The sequence below is a fragment of the Pholis gunnellus genome, assembly GCF_910591455.1.
Source record: "Pholis gunnellus genome assembly, chromosome: 8".
NCBI lineage: Eukaryota > Metazoa > Chordata > Actinopteri > Perciformes > Pholidae > Pholis > Pholis gunnellus.
Window position 1 is genome coordinate 20,713,563 of NC_136534.1, and position 12,070 is coordinate 20,725,632.

The following is a 12,070-nucleotide window of genomic DNA, read 5'->3' on the forward strand; positions in this document are numbered from 1 at the left end:
AGTCTCTCTCCTGCTCTCTCTCTCTCCCCCTCCGTCCGTCTTTCTCCCTCCCCTTTCAATCAGTTCTGTTGTTGTTCCCAATCAATAATCAATTTCCTTGAGAAATAATGGGCCATTGCTATTTTGGGTCTTGCCCATAGCCCTTGACCTTATGATAGGCTAATGGCAAATGCAAGGAGGCTGGGATGAAGGACTGGTCCTGGCCCATTAAGAAGCATGACCCTGGAACATGGAAAATTAGGGAATGAAGGGAAAAGCTAGACTCTAAAGTGACTCCAGACCACAGTCTACTTGAGGTGTGCTTTCTGACGGCACATATTCAGGACTGTAAGTATCCACCTAGCTGGAGGAAATACTTGTTAAGACATAGCACTAACATAACTGTATGTTAGTGTGCAATTCACCACTTGATTATGGCAAAACGTGTGTCAAAAATCAAGTTTACAGAATAAATTGGTTATTATATGAATAGCATAACAACTTCTTCGTGATTTCCAATTCAAATCAAAACCACAAACAAACTGTGCGGAAAGTGAGAAAGAATGTGCAGAGCTAACAGCCTCCTGTGTGAAACAAAAGCTAATGAGAGCAACAGAGGAAAGGTAGCGAGCGAGCGAAACACAGAGAGAGGGAAAAGCACATACAGTTTAGCGGGACATTTAAGACTCCTCGCCTCTTGTTCTCCGCTTGTTGGCGTGTTACATGAAACCGTCGTCCCACGGGACCTCCTCTGCATAAGATGAGGGAGGGGATGATGAGAAGAGGAGAGGAGAGACATGAGAAGAGAGGGAGGAAGGAGGGAAAGGTGGGGATGCGGTGGCTGAGAGGGAGGGAAGGGAAACCTAGTTAGAGGAGAAGATCGAGAGCGAGAGAAGGGAGAACTCTTAAGAGGTTCCAGATGAGATAGAGACACAGGAATTCGATACTGTAACATGTTATGACATAGTTTCTAAAGTTATGTTCCAAATCTGTACAGTGTGAAGCCTTTTGGGAGGATTTTAATACTTGACAGATCTTCTTTACAACTGGCCTATCCTACCACACTCTATAATTCAGCTCTTTTTCTTCCAAAATAATGCATATTTCAACAATATACAGTATACAGCATGTATGTATGCATGTGTGTTCCCACGTTTCAATACAATAATCAGCACATATTCTTTCTTACTACATCTGTTTATTCAGACACATTTGAGGTAAACAACGGAAGTATGTGGAAGACTTCTTTTGTCTTGCTTTTCCAAAAACCAAAAACATTTATTTACATTTTATCTGTTTATTTAATTCATACTTCTCAAAACCCAGGGATTTATGTTAATCTAACAATCTGAAATCAGAGAAATTCTAACAATTAAAGTTGTAACTTTATATTACATTAATTAATCGATTGATCTGCCGATTATTTTCTTGCTTAATCTACTTATCATTTTATCTATAAAATGTCAGAAAATATTTCAAAATGCAAATTATAATAATAATAACTTGAGGCCAAGGGGATGTTTACAAACTATGTCTTAGCCATAAGATATTCAGGTTGTGATCGTATATGACAGAGTAAAGCATCAACTCCACTCATTTAAGAAACTGAGACCTGTGAATTGTGTGTATTTTGTTATTAAGATGACTGAAATGCTTGATGGATTATTAAAATAGTTTCCAATGAATTTTCTGTCAGTCGACTAATTGATAAATTCACAAATTTGTTCAGCTCTTATCAAAATCATAGATAAATGAAGTAAAGGATGATGGAAACATTATTTCTAACATAGTCATCTTTTTCAGTAAAATGAAACAGATCATCTGTGTTTACAGTTTCATGATAAATGTGACACTGGTTTTTAAGAAGACATACACAAATCTGTGAATAATAGCCGGGACATTACCAAAATGAGACAAGAGCTATTTTGTTTACGGTAATAAAACAAGATATCACATATTATCCAACAATAACGTATCAATGCTTGAAAGTGCCACATGTAGAAATATTAAAGAGGAAAGCTAAGCTAATCAGTAGCACGGCCTTTTAATCTGCCCCCCCTCTGTAGCCCCACAGAGAAAGTTAAATATTCACGATACAAGGCGAGCCGCTCAATGTTCAAACAAAGTGCTCTGCCAAGTTCACCCATGTATGTAGAGGTGCTGTGACGGGAGAGAGTGTGGCGGGGAAAGAGAGGGCTAGAAAGTGAAGGAGAGAGAGTTAGAGATGAAGAGGAGAGAGAGAGAGAGAGAGAGAGAGAGAGAGAGAGAGAGAGAGAGAGAGAGGGATGTTTTATTATTCACACAGGGCATAATAAACCAGGCACGCTCGGTTAGCAACACTTAAACTCCCCGCGCTGTAGCGGTTAGCCGCTAATGCGACAGCAGTGATTTGGACATGTCCTATTAATAGTGCAGGGGAGGTTTCCATGCATGCTAATAATGGTGTGTATTAGCTATTAATAGAATCACATAGGGGGTCCTGAGATGGGAGAACATTTCTGCGTAGAGAAAAGTGTGAGCGTTCTCAGTGTGTGTGTGTGTGTGTGTGTGTGTGTGTGTGTGTGTGTGTGTGTGTGAGACAGGTCAAGGCTACACCCTGTATCTTTCTCCAACCGTTAGCGGTGACGCAAAGTCAGTGTTTGTGAGTCAATTCACAGGGGGGGGGCTGTAAAGCAGAGAGACCCTGGATGGAGTGTGTGAGGATTTTGGCTGAGGTAGGATTGTGTGGTTGTGTAGGTGTGTGTGCATTTGTCAGTGTGTGTTAGAGGGAGAGAGAGAGAGAGAGAGAGAGAGAGAGAGAGAGAGAGAGAGAGAGAGAGAGAGAGAGAGAGAAAATGGGAAAACAGGGAGGAGTGTGCGAGACAGAAAGCGGATGGTGTGGTTTTGAGGCCGGTATGATGCGATGTGATGCAGATGGAAGTTTGGAAGTGTTGAGCGCTCCTCCTCAACATGGATATTTAATGACCTGAGACCTGAACCAGGCCCCAAGATTCTTCCTCTCCCTCCCTCTCAACCACACATCCTTCTGGTTCTCCACCCCCGACATCGAGACGAGGAGAGAAAGCTTCCCTTCTGTGCTCGGAGTCAATGTATGTGGCAAGAGCTCAGAAACATCAAGGAGAATATAGAGAACCATAAGTCAAACTAAAGATAATGATGTCATCATAATAATAACAATGTCATGTATGAAACAATTTTCAGAATAATCAAAATACTAAAAATGCAATTGTCTCAACTCAGAAACACTGGAATAAGTTATTCATTATTGTTTGATCCGTAACATTGTTGGTCTAAGAACAAGTATCTTAATAATGATGTTAATTATTTTGGGTTAGAAAATATAAAGCTCCTTTTGACATTATATTTGATCTTGTCTTATTATCACATCATTTTAGAAATACAGTTGATTTAATAGGACGACAGCTTGAGGATTTATCAAATATTTTGCTGTCAACTCTGCAGTATATTTCATGTTAGCCAAATTTGAATAGACCTGATCAGGTGGTCGAATAAAAAGTACAAGATAAGATGTAGGAGCATGATGTCAAAGCCAAAAGAGAACCGGTTCAATTCTTTAAGAAGGAAATATATTCAGTCAGTTGTAGGAAAGGTAAATAATTCAACATTAAGTAGTAGGTGAATAGTGCAGTCTTTTAATAAAAAGTAATGTGACAGGGTCATCTACCTGTGACAGGCGTTATTTGATTATTATATATTTTTTTAATTACTTTAAAACATGTTTGCTTTGTGCAAAAACAGCATGGTCATATCTAGGAAAAAGAGATTTTGACGACTAGACGCTTCAATGCACAGAAACACAACATCGGAGCTGGCATTTGTTTATCAAAATGCTTTTCTTAAGCAGAAGTTGTACATAATGTTGTGATATCAATATCTTCAGAAAGAGCTTTGTGACAGTGAGAGAGGGAAGGGGGTTGAGGGTGTGTGTGTGTGTGTGTGTGTGTGCGAGTGCATGCACTGGGCAGGTGTGTGTTGACAGAGGTGACTGTTTTCTCTCTCCATATTTTGACACATAACCATATCACTCCCACATTAAAAACAGACACATACATGTGCAACACACAAACACACACTAACACTCTTCCTCTCACTTTATTTCATATTTGGATCCTGAAATCACTGCGACTCTGACTGCCCAAATACAATCCCATATTGTGTATCTATTCCTGCATGTGTGCGTGCGTGTGTGTGTGTGTGCGGGCATGCGTGATCGGCGAACATGTTCACGCATGTGTGTGTGTGTGTGTGTGTGCATCATGCTGCTGAATAGGTATTGTTTTCCCCTGCGCTTCTGATCGGGCAATTTGGCAGCGGGCTCAGGGAGGGGATGCTAATGCGGATCTAATGAGTCGGCGGGCCTGCAGGATTGAGAAGTGTATCGGCGCAGTAATGTGGGGAGATGGGCCTGTGTCGCCTTGAGGGATTAGGCTTTTGAGCTACAGTGGATGGGGGACCCCAGCAAGACCGCCTCCTTCCACCGCTTCCCTCCTCCCACCGCTTCCCTCCTCCCACCTTATACCTTTCCTTCTCTCTCCTGAACACTTCCCCTGGTGGATGTACGGGCTCTAGCCGAAAGCCGGACACACCCTGGGAGTAATTGATTTCTTCAGCCCTCCCTTTAATGGCGGTGGTGGTGGTGATGGTGGAAGAAGCCCTTAGTCTTGGTGTTTTGTCAGTGCACACATGCACGGCACTGACGCATGTGAAAATTAAACCAGGATTGACGGATTAGTTGCCAGTGAGCTAGTGCCTGCTTGCCATAGCTGGAAGATCACTGTCTTTACTGGTGTTGGTGGGAGAATGGTTGCAGAGAGAGAGAGAGAGAGAGAGGGAGAGGGGGAGAGAGAGAGAGGGGGCTTACAGGAGATATCTGTTCTGAGGTCATGAATGGAGACAATGAAGTGCGAATGTGCTGTTCACCAAAATTGCAAAAACAAAACACTATTTTCTCCATCGTGCAGATAGTTTTGTTTTCATTTGTTCAGGTTTTGCATCTCTGAGAATTCTGTCTCCACCCAAACACAACACTAGGATTATATTATTCACAGTATTCAGAAATTACGTGAAAAAAAAAATCAAGCGGCAACTTCTCTTTCCAGAAACAATATCCATGTTACTGTAATATAATAATAATCCACAAAACAAGAAAACAGATCTTTTGAAAAATGGGTGAAGCGTCCCGTTAACTGCACGTGGGTCTGTATAGTGAAGCATGCGTTTATGTTTAAACGTGAATGTAGGTGTGCACATTTGAGAGATGAGTGATGAGTGTTTGATTATTCCCCTTGTACTGTACCCCTAAAGGCCTGCTGCTGCGTGTGTGCGTGTGTGAGTGTGTGTGAGTGTGCGTGTGTGTGTGTGCGTGTGTGTGTGTGTGTGTGTGTGTGGGGTGGGAGTGATGGCGAGGGTGTGTGTAGTTGGGCTGTGCTAGTGGGGTGATCATGTCTCGGCATTGATATTCAAATATGCCCTGAAAATACAAACCCTTATGTCAGGGATCAAGGACTCGCCTGGTTTCAACACAATCACTTCACTGTGTATGCTTCTCTCATAAATAAAGGAGCAGCGCTCTACTTCATACCACTGTGTTTTAATTATTAAGATAGAACCATGGAGGTTATCTCTCTGTTCACTGCCAGCAACTAGAGACGCAAGAAAATTTGAATTTTTGCCAGCACAGTGTTTCAAGAGCAACACTGTAAGGTGGCACAATTGAAGGACAATAGAATTCAAGTACTTAACTCTCAATCTTCAAAAAAAAAGACCCAGAAAAGCACAACTAACTAAACAGAGCCAGTGATGACACTTTAAATCCTCTGATGCTGTGGCTACGATGTTAAATAAGACTTTACAGCTTATTTAAAGATGGCTACGTGAAGTGAATTTTCATTATGTTGAACACCCATATACATGCTGTAAAGCTGGTCAGCATTATAAAATACGAACGTTGGGCGAGGCGCATTTCCTCTCTCATTAATTTAACCAGAGGACCATTATTTGTTTTCCCAGCGTTCATTAGTCAGGTGAGGCTGACATGGCGGGCCACCACAGTTGGGAGGCGAGGACATTTCCTCCGTTTGTAACCAGGCAGACAGGAGGTGTGCCTTTGTGTTTAGAAGTGTATTACGTATTGCTTGTTGCCAAAGCACGGAGGTAGGTGAAATGGTAAAGGGTAGGGGGAGAGGAAGGCAGAGAAGAAGAAGAAGAAGAAGAAGAAGAAGAAGAAGGGGGAAGCAGTTACGTAGTAGTTTCAACCACATCGATCGCCTGTTTTTAATCGGGCATAACAAATATAACTTCCCTTGAATTGAATTCCCCAGGTAAACCGTTATAAAACTAACCTTGTTATATCTATTGACAGGGCCTTTAAATAAATATTAGAGCCATGTGCAGGAGGGGGGGGGGAGGTTCCAATCCATTGATTTCTGTGAAAAAAAATAAAAATACCATTGTACTCATCTAACGAAGCACACCTCTACTGCTCCTCTCCCTCCCTCCGACTTATTTTCCACCCCCCCCCCCTTCCCACTCTCCTTAGCATATTAGGTGGAGAATAATGTGAAAAAATGCTTAGCACACGGGAACGAGGCCGGTGAGCACAGACGTGGGAGTGGGTCCCCCGGGGGTGCGGTGGAGCCCCTATCCCATAAATCCCGGCTCTGGTGCAAACAATCAATTTTCAATTTTAATTATTTACCATGGCCTGCCGGACAGAGGCATTTATTTTCCCGCTCTGTCCGGATTAAAAATTAAAAATTAGGGGATTAATATTTGGTAGAGTGGGCAGAAAACAAAAAAAAGACCCACTCAAAAAATTCTTTATCATCTTTCTCCCCTTTCCTTATGCGACGGGCGAAGGTTAGTGATAGCCGAACGAGTCAATCGATGAGTTCATAAATTTTCTCGGGCCTCCGTCGGCTGGCCCCTGCCACTCTTGCACCCATTGCTGTTTTAGCCTGGGCTCCATCTACCGGAGCCCAGCAACAATAAGCCTGTGTGAGGGGAGAAACTGGCAAAACGTGCAGCTCAGCACTTTCTGTCCCAGCCCTCCAGGTTCTGGCCTCTACTCTCACTAGCTAACCGATATTTCATCTGTAAATTTAATTACAGAACCTGGAGCAATACAGCCAAGGTATCCCCTGTCAAGCTCTCATTCACACAGAACTGGTATTACAAGTGGCAACCTGCAATAAACTGCAATGTGAAAACACTCTGCAGCCACAGTGCAGCTCAAAGAGCTTCAGACAAACCAAATAAAATTGGTGAAGGTTTACAACAGAAGATGTCGGTTTAAATAACGTACGACCATACATAACATTTTTTCCTGCGCCAAAAGACACTGTACCTTCTGAACAGTGTTACCGTCTCACGGCCTGAAATACAAACAAGCGACACTACCTTTTAACAAAAGACATCATGCTTAAAATAAAAGACCTGCCCATCGTCAATTAACAAACGACAATTAAGGGTCCATCGCTCACATCTCTGGCCTTGTTGGAGAGAAGAGAAAAGCACCACACCAACACACTTTATTGTCACACTTTTCAGCATGATGTATCCAGCGGTCTATAGGAGGGACTCTAATGTGTCCATAAATTTCCGCGGCTGAGCACACCGGCTTCTCTGGAGTGAAGGCTTTAATGCCGATCAATGGGGTGCTGCTGATGATCTCATGCTTGGTGTTTGTGGTGAACGTTTTGTGTTTTAAAATATGTAGCTGGTATGACTTTGTTAGCCGTCAACCTCTGGAATAATCTGTATTTCCTGGTATCATTAAGCTGTTCTATAGTATTTTGTACTGTATGTTTCTATGGGAAGACATCTAGATGCACTTATGAAACGTAAGGTCAAACTATCTTTGGCAAGTGATGAGAATAGGCATCTGAAAGAATAAAAGCAAAGCATTAAACATGCTCAGCAGGTCATGTTATCACTTTTTACAATCAATTAGTATTGTTTTTACTCGGTCCCCTTTAACCACTGTGGGATTTCCACGTGCATTAATTCAAAAATATTCAGATGCATTTGAAGAGAAACAAGATTTAATTTACAAAACAATGTTTTGTTGAAGCCTGGAAAGAGATGTGTAGACGATAACTATTCATCTGATAACAGCAAGTAAAAGCCACATTAATGTTTAGAAGGCAAACAGAACACATTGGGAGACCGGCTTATCATCCTCTCTGGCCAGAATAATCCTTCAAGTACTGGAACAATACATCTTTATGAATCAACCAGGGGTCCCATTTCCAGCACTTTTCAAGGTGATTTTCAAAGATGATCTAGCTGGTAAGACAGACACTAATATGTTCCTTTGAACATATGATGTCTGATTTTAAAAGATGTGCAGACTACGGCTATAACTTATCTATGAAATCATTTCTTGATCATTAATGATCTTTAATCATCTCTTAAATTAGAAATGATGAGGAACTAATCATAGAAAAATGCAAACACACCTGCAGATGCAGGCAAAACAAGCTAGCAAAGCACGTCAACATGCATACCAATTTCACGTTATTCCACCGTTTAAAACAAGTTGGGAAGAAGGCAACGTTTCATAGAGTTTCCACAACATAACCGAGACCGAGGCCAATTCAAAATACTATTCTCCATAAACTACCATTTGAACGTCAACATGATCCGGAACACAACTTAGCCCTTTTTAGATGTCAATGTTATCCGTTTTGGGGAACTCAAGATTGTCCAGGACATTTTATTTTTATTTCATTTTCCATGTGATTCCATGACTGGAAAATTGGTTTTCCAGGACGCATGGTTTAAAAAAAAAAGAATGTCAAACTTGGTTCGTTCATATCCAGCTAATCAGGATACGACTGGGGCTATTTGCTATACATCACCCTGTCACATCGAGCCTTTATCCCAGATAAATAGAAAGAGGAAGAGGGCCAAAATAGACTTATAAAAATGAATAATACTTTTCTGCTGTTGCTGAAAAATAAGCATGCAACTGCCATACCGTTTTTTTTTTTTTTGCAGTTTTGAAAGTGAGTCTTGCGTGGTTATTTACATATTCAGTTACTTTTTTTCTGATTCCTGAAAAACACCACTTTTGCAGATATGTGGTTTCTATACGACTGAAGTGAGTCAGAAAGGTAGCGAAACCGGGTGAGGAGGAGACATTACAATTCACAGCGGAGGAAAGAAACAGCTAGCCTCTGGCTGTGTGAGTAGCTGCAGACAGGTAGACATAGAGAGCAACAAAGATACAAATAACTGTCAAGGCCCAGAAAGAAACAAAGCGAGCGATGGATGCGGTGGGGGAAAGGGAGATCTGAGCAGGAAAGAGACGAAGAGACAGAGGGAGACGGAGAGTGTTTTAGTTCAGAGCAGAATGTTGTTATTTATCTGGTGGCTGCTAAACAAATAAGGAGACTCCCAGTTCTGTGATTGTCTCCGTGGGGTGCTGTCGGATTTATCTTCCCTCAGCATGCAACAAACCCTCAACACTCCAGCTGTGCTCTCTCTGCTCTCTCAACATGTTCCCCAAAGATTCTCCATACGTGTTTTTTTTATTTTGTCTGTTTCAACATTCCTCAATGTCCTTCACAATGTTCCTCAAGTTTTGGTTTAACATTTTTCCTGTATTTTATCTAGGAAAACGCTAAGTTGAGTCCACCACCACTTAAATCTGCATCTTTAGATGTAAGATTTTTTTTATATTTGTGAATACAAAGAACAGAGGAGCAATTAGCATGGAGAGGAATAAACTCTTACTTACTGACTAAAGGGCAGGCTTTCTCCACAGACGTAATCTGGGTTCAACAGAACGTCATTCATAATGTTAAGCACTCAAGGCATTCAAACAAGACTCCATGGATTTGTGCAAAGGAGGATTCAACTAGCAATGCAAAAGTGTTGAGCAGATCAGTGAAACTCCTGCACCTACAGCTCCAGCACCTGCTACCTCTGCGTCCACACTTCCTCCTGCAGCTCTCGTAGAAGCCAACCATGGCCTGGTCCAATGCCTTAAAGTGGACCCCCTTTAGAACAGCTTAGACCTCTGACCTTTAGCTAGGACTGGGGCCTCTGACACCTGTGTGGCCAGAGGAAGAGGAGGTGAAAGCGGAGGTGGAGAAGGCTTGACCTCTCTTTCTGCATCTCTCTGAAGTGTTCGGTCGCAGCTAAGGGTCAAGGGTTTGACCTCTGGGCCGGAGGGGTTATTGAGAGCTGTTGACCCCTGCGACAGACCACTTGACCCTGCTTACCGTTGGGCTCAGGGAGCTTTCCTTGGTCCAGGACCCTGTGGCAGTAGCTTCCACCCCAAGCTCAGAGCGAGAATCGGTCAGGGCCGAACAAACGAGGTCAGGGCAGCAGTGCTGGGAGATTTATGTCCCTCTGAGGCTCCGTTAGCCTTCTGGCTGGGAGACCGAGCTCAAAGCTAAGGTTTGTGTGCTGCTGCCTCGGTACCGACATTGTTGCAAACAGGAGGCTAAATGGTAACGTAGGAAGGAAATGACCTCGTCAGCTGCGGTGCATGCTAAATATTGAGTTTTCTTTTTGCAGTAAACTGAGTTTTCTCTTTTGGCACTAGGAATAGTTACCTGCACTTAACAAAAGCAAGTGCTCAGTTGAAAATGTAGAAGTTTATGATATAAAACCTTGAGGCCATCTGATGTAACTGTTGAGACACAACAACAGAAAGATGGACAGGAGTAGAAAATAAGAAACCAAGAACTGGGTGGAAAACTATTTCTGTCACATTTCTTCCTCTAATTGTTGCGTACCTTGAACCATGCTTTCTGACTATCATTCTTTTTTTAGGTCACTAGGAAGGAAGAATAGCAGGCAAAGATAATGACCTCACACTGATGATCACTCTCCGCAAGCGATAAAGTAACAATAAGTCAACCTGCAAACACTAAAACTTACTAACTCTCCCTCATTCTTCCTTGAGCCCCATAACATATAAATAAATAAGTGCAGAACACACATATCAATCTATCTCCCTTTCCCTGTGCACCACCCTCTTTTAAAGCAGTGCTGCGGGCTTTTACCCAAATGGCGTCAGGGCCATCGGTATCATTTATAACAGGACGGCAGCACTAATGCAGCGCATGGTTCAGCCAGGATGTTTTATTCATGCTGTTTTATTATTAGGGCCCCACTTAAAAAGGTGAGGCACTCTCCTCTCCTCTCCTCTGGCCGCCTCTTGCCGGGGCTGACTGAGGCACGAGCTTTATCTATCACCCTGACAAGAGCGTCTTCCCTGGGAAGTCTTTCAGAAAACTTCAAACACCCTCACTATTGATTTCTTCCCCCCCTCTCCACCTGGGCACCGGCATACATCTTCACCCCACCGTGCAGAGAGACAGAGAGGGGTTGGAGGGAGGAGGCAGTGGAAGTAGAAAGAGAAGTAAGGAAGAAAAAAAAAAGGATGGAAGTAAAGTAAGAGAGACTCAGAGATAAAAGTGAAAGAGAAGAAGCCTGGCCACTGCATAACAATATGGGTGACCTCACTTTGCTTCATTGCTCCAATTCGTGTTAGCTTCAGATAACCGTGGCTGGCAAGCAGACAAGCGCAGTGATTACAGCGTCCACGGTATGCTAATTGTGCGTTCAAACAACACTTTGTGACACGTGGTTGATTCAAACTGAAAGATCATATGCACATTGTACATCCTATGCCAAGTGATTGTTGGCAAAGCCTTTGTAGTCAATCAAAGATTCTTGGCCATGAAAGCAACACCTTGAAAGGGGAGGACGGGCCTCGAATCCCAGAGACAATGGAGACACTGTCATTTTCTACTACAAGGGGAAACATGAAGAGGTTGCAATTAAATCTTGAATTAATAACGCCACCATGACGATTGGCCCCATTTCAAGCCACTTCTTTAAAATAACAGTCTTGTGTCTCCGTTGTCTTTAGTACTAGAAAGACCGACAGGGAGAGAGGAAACTAGAGCGGATCTGTACAATTGCATAGTGAGATGGACAACTTTAATGTCATCTGCATAAGACTCCCCTCTCTATTGTATCGTTTTGTGGCAATTTCAACAGGATGTACAAAAAAATTAATGGAACAAGGACCCTTATTATTCTCTCTAAT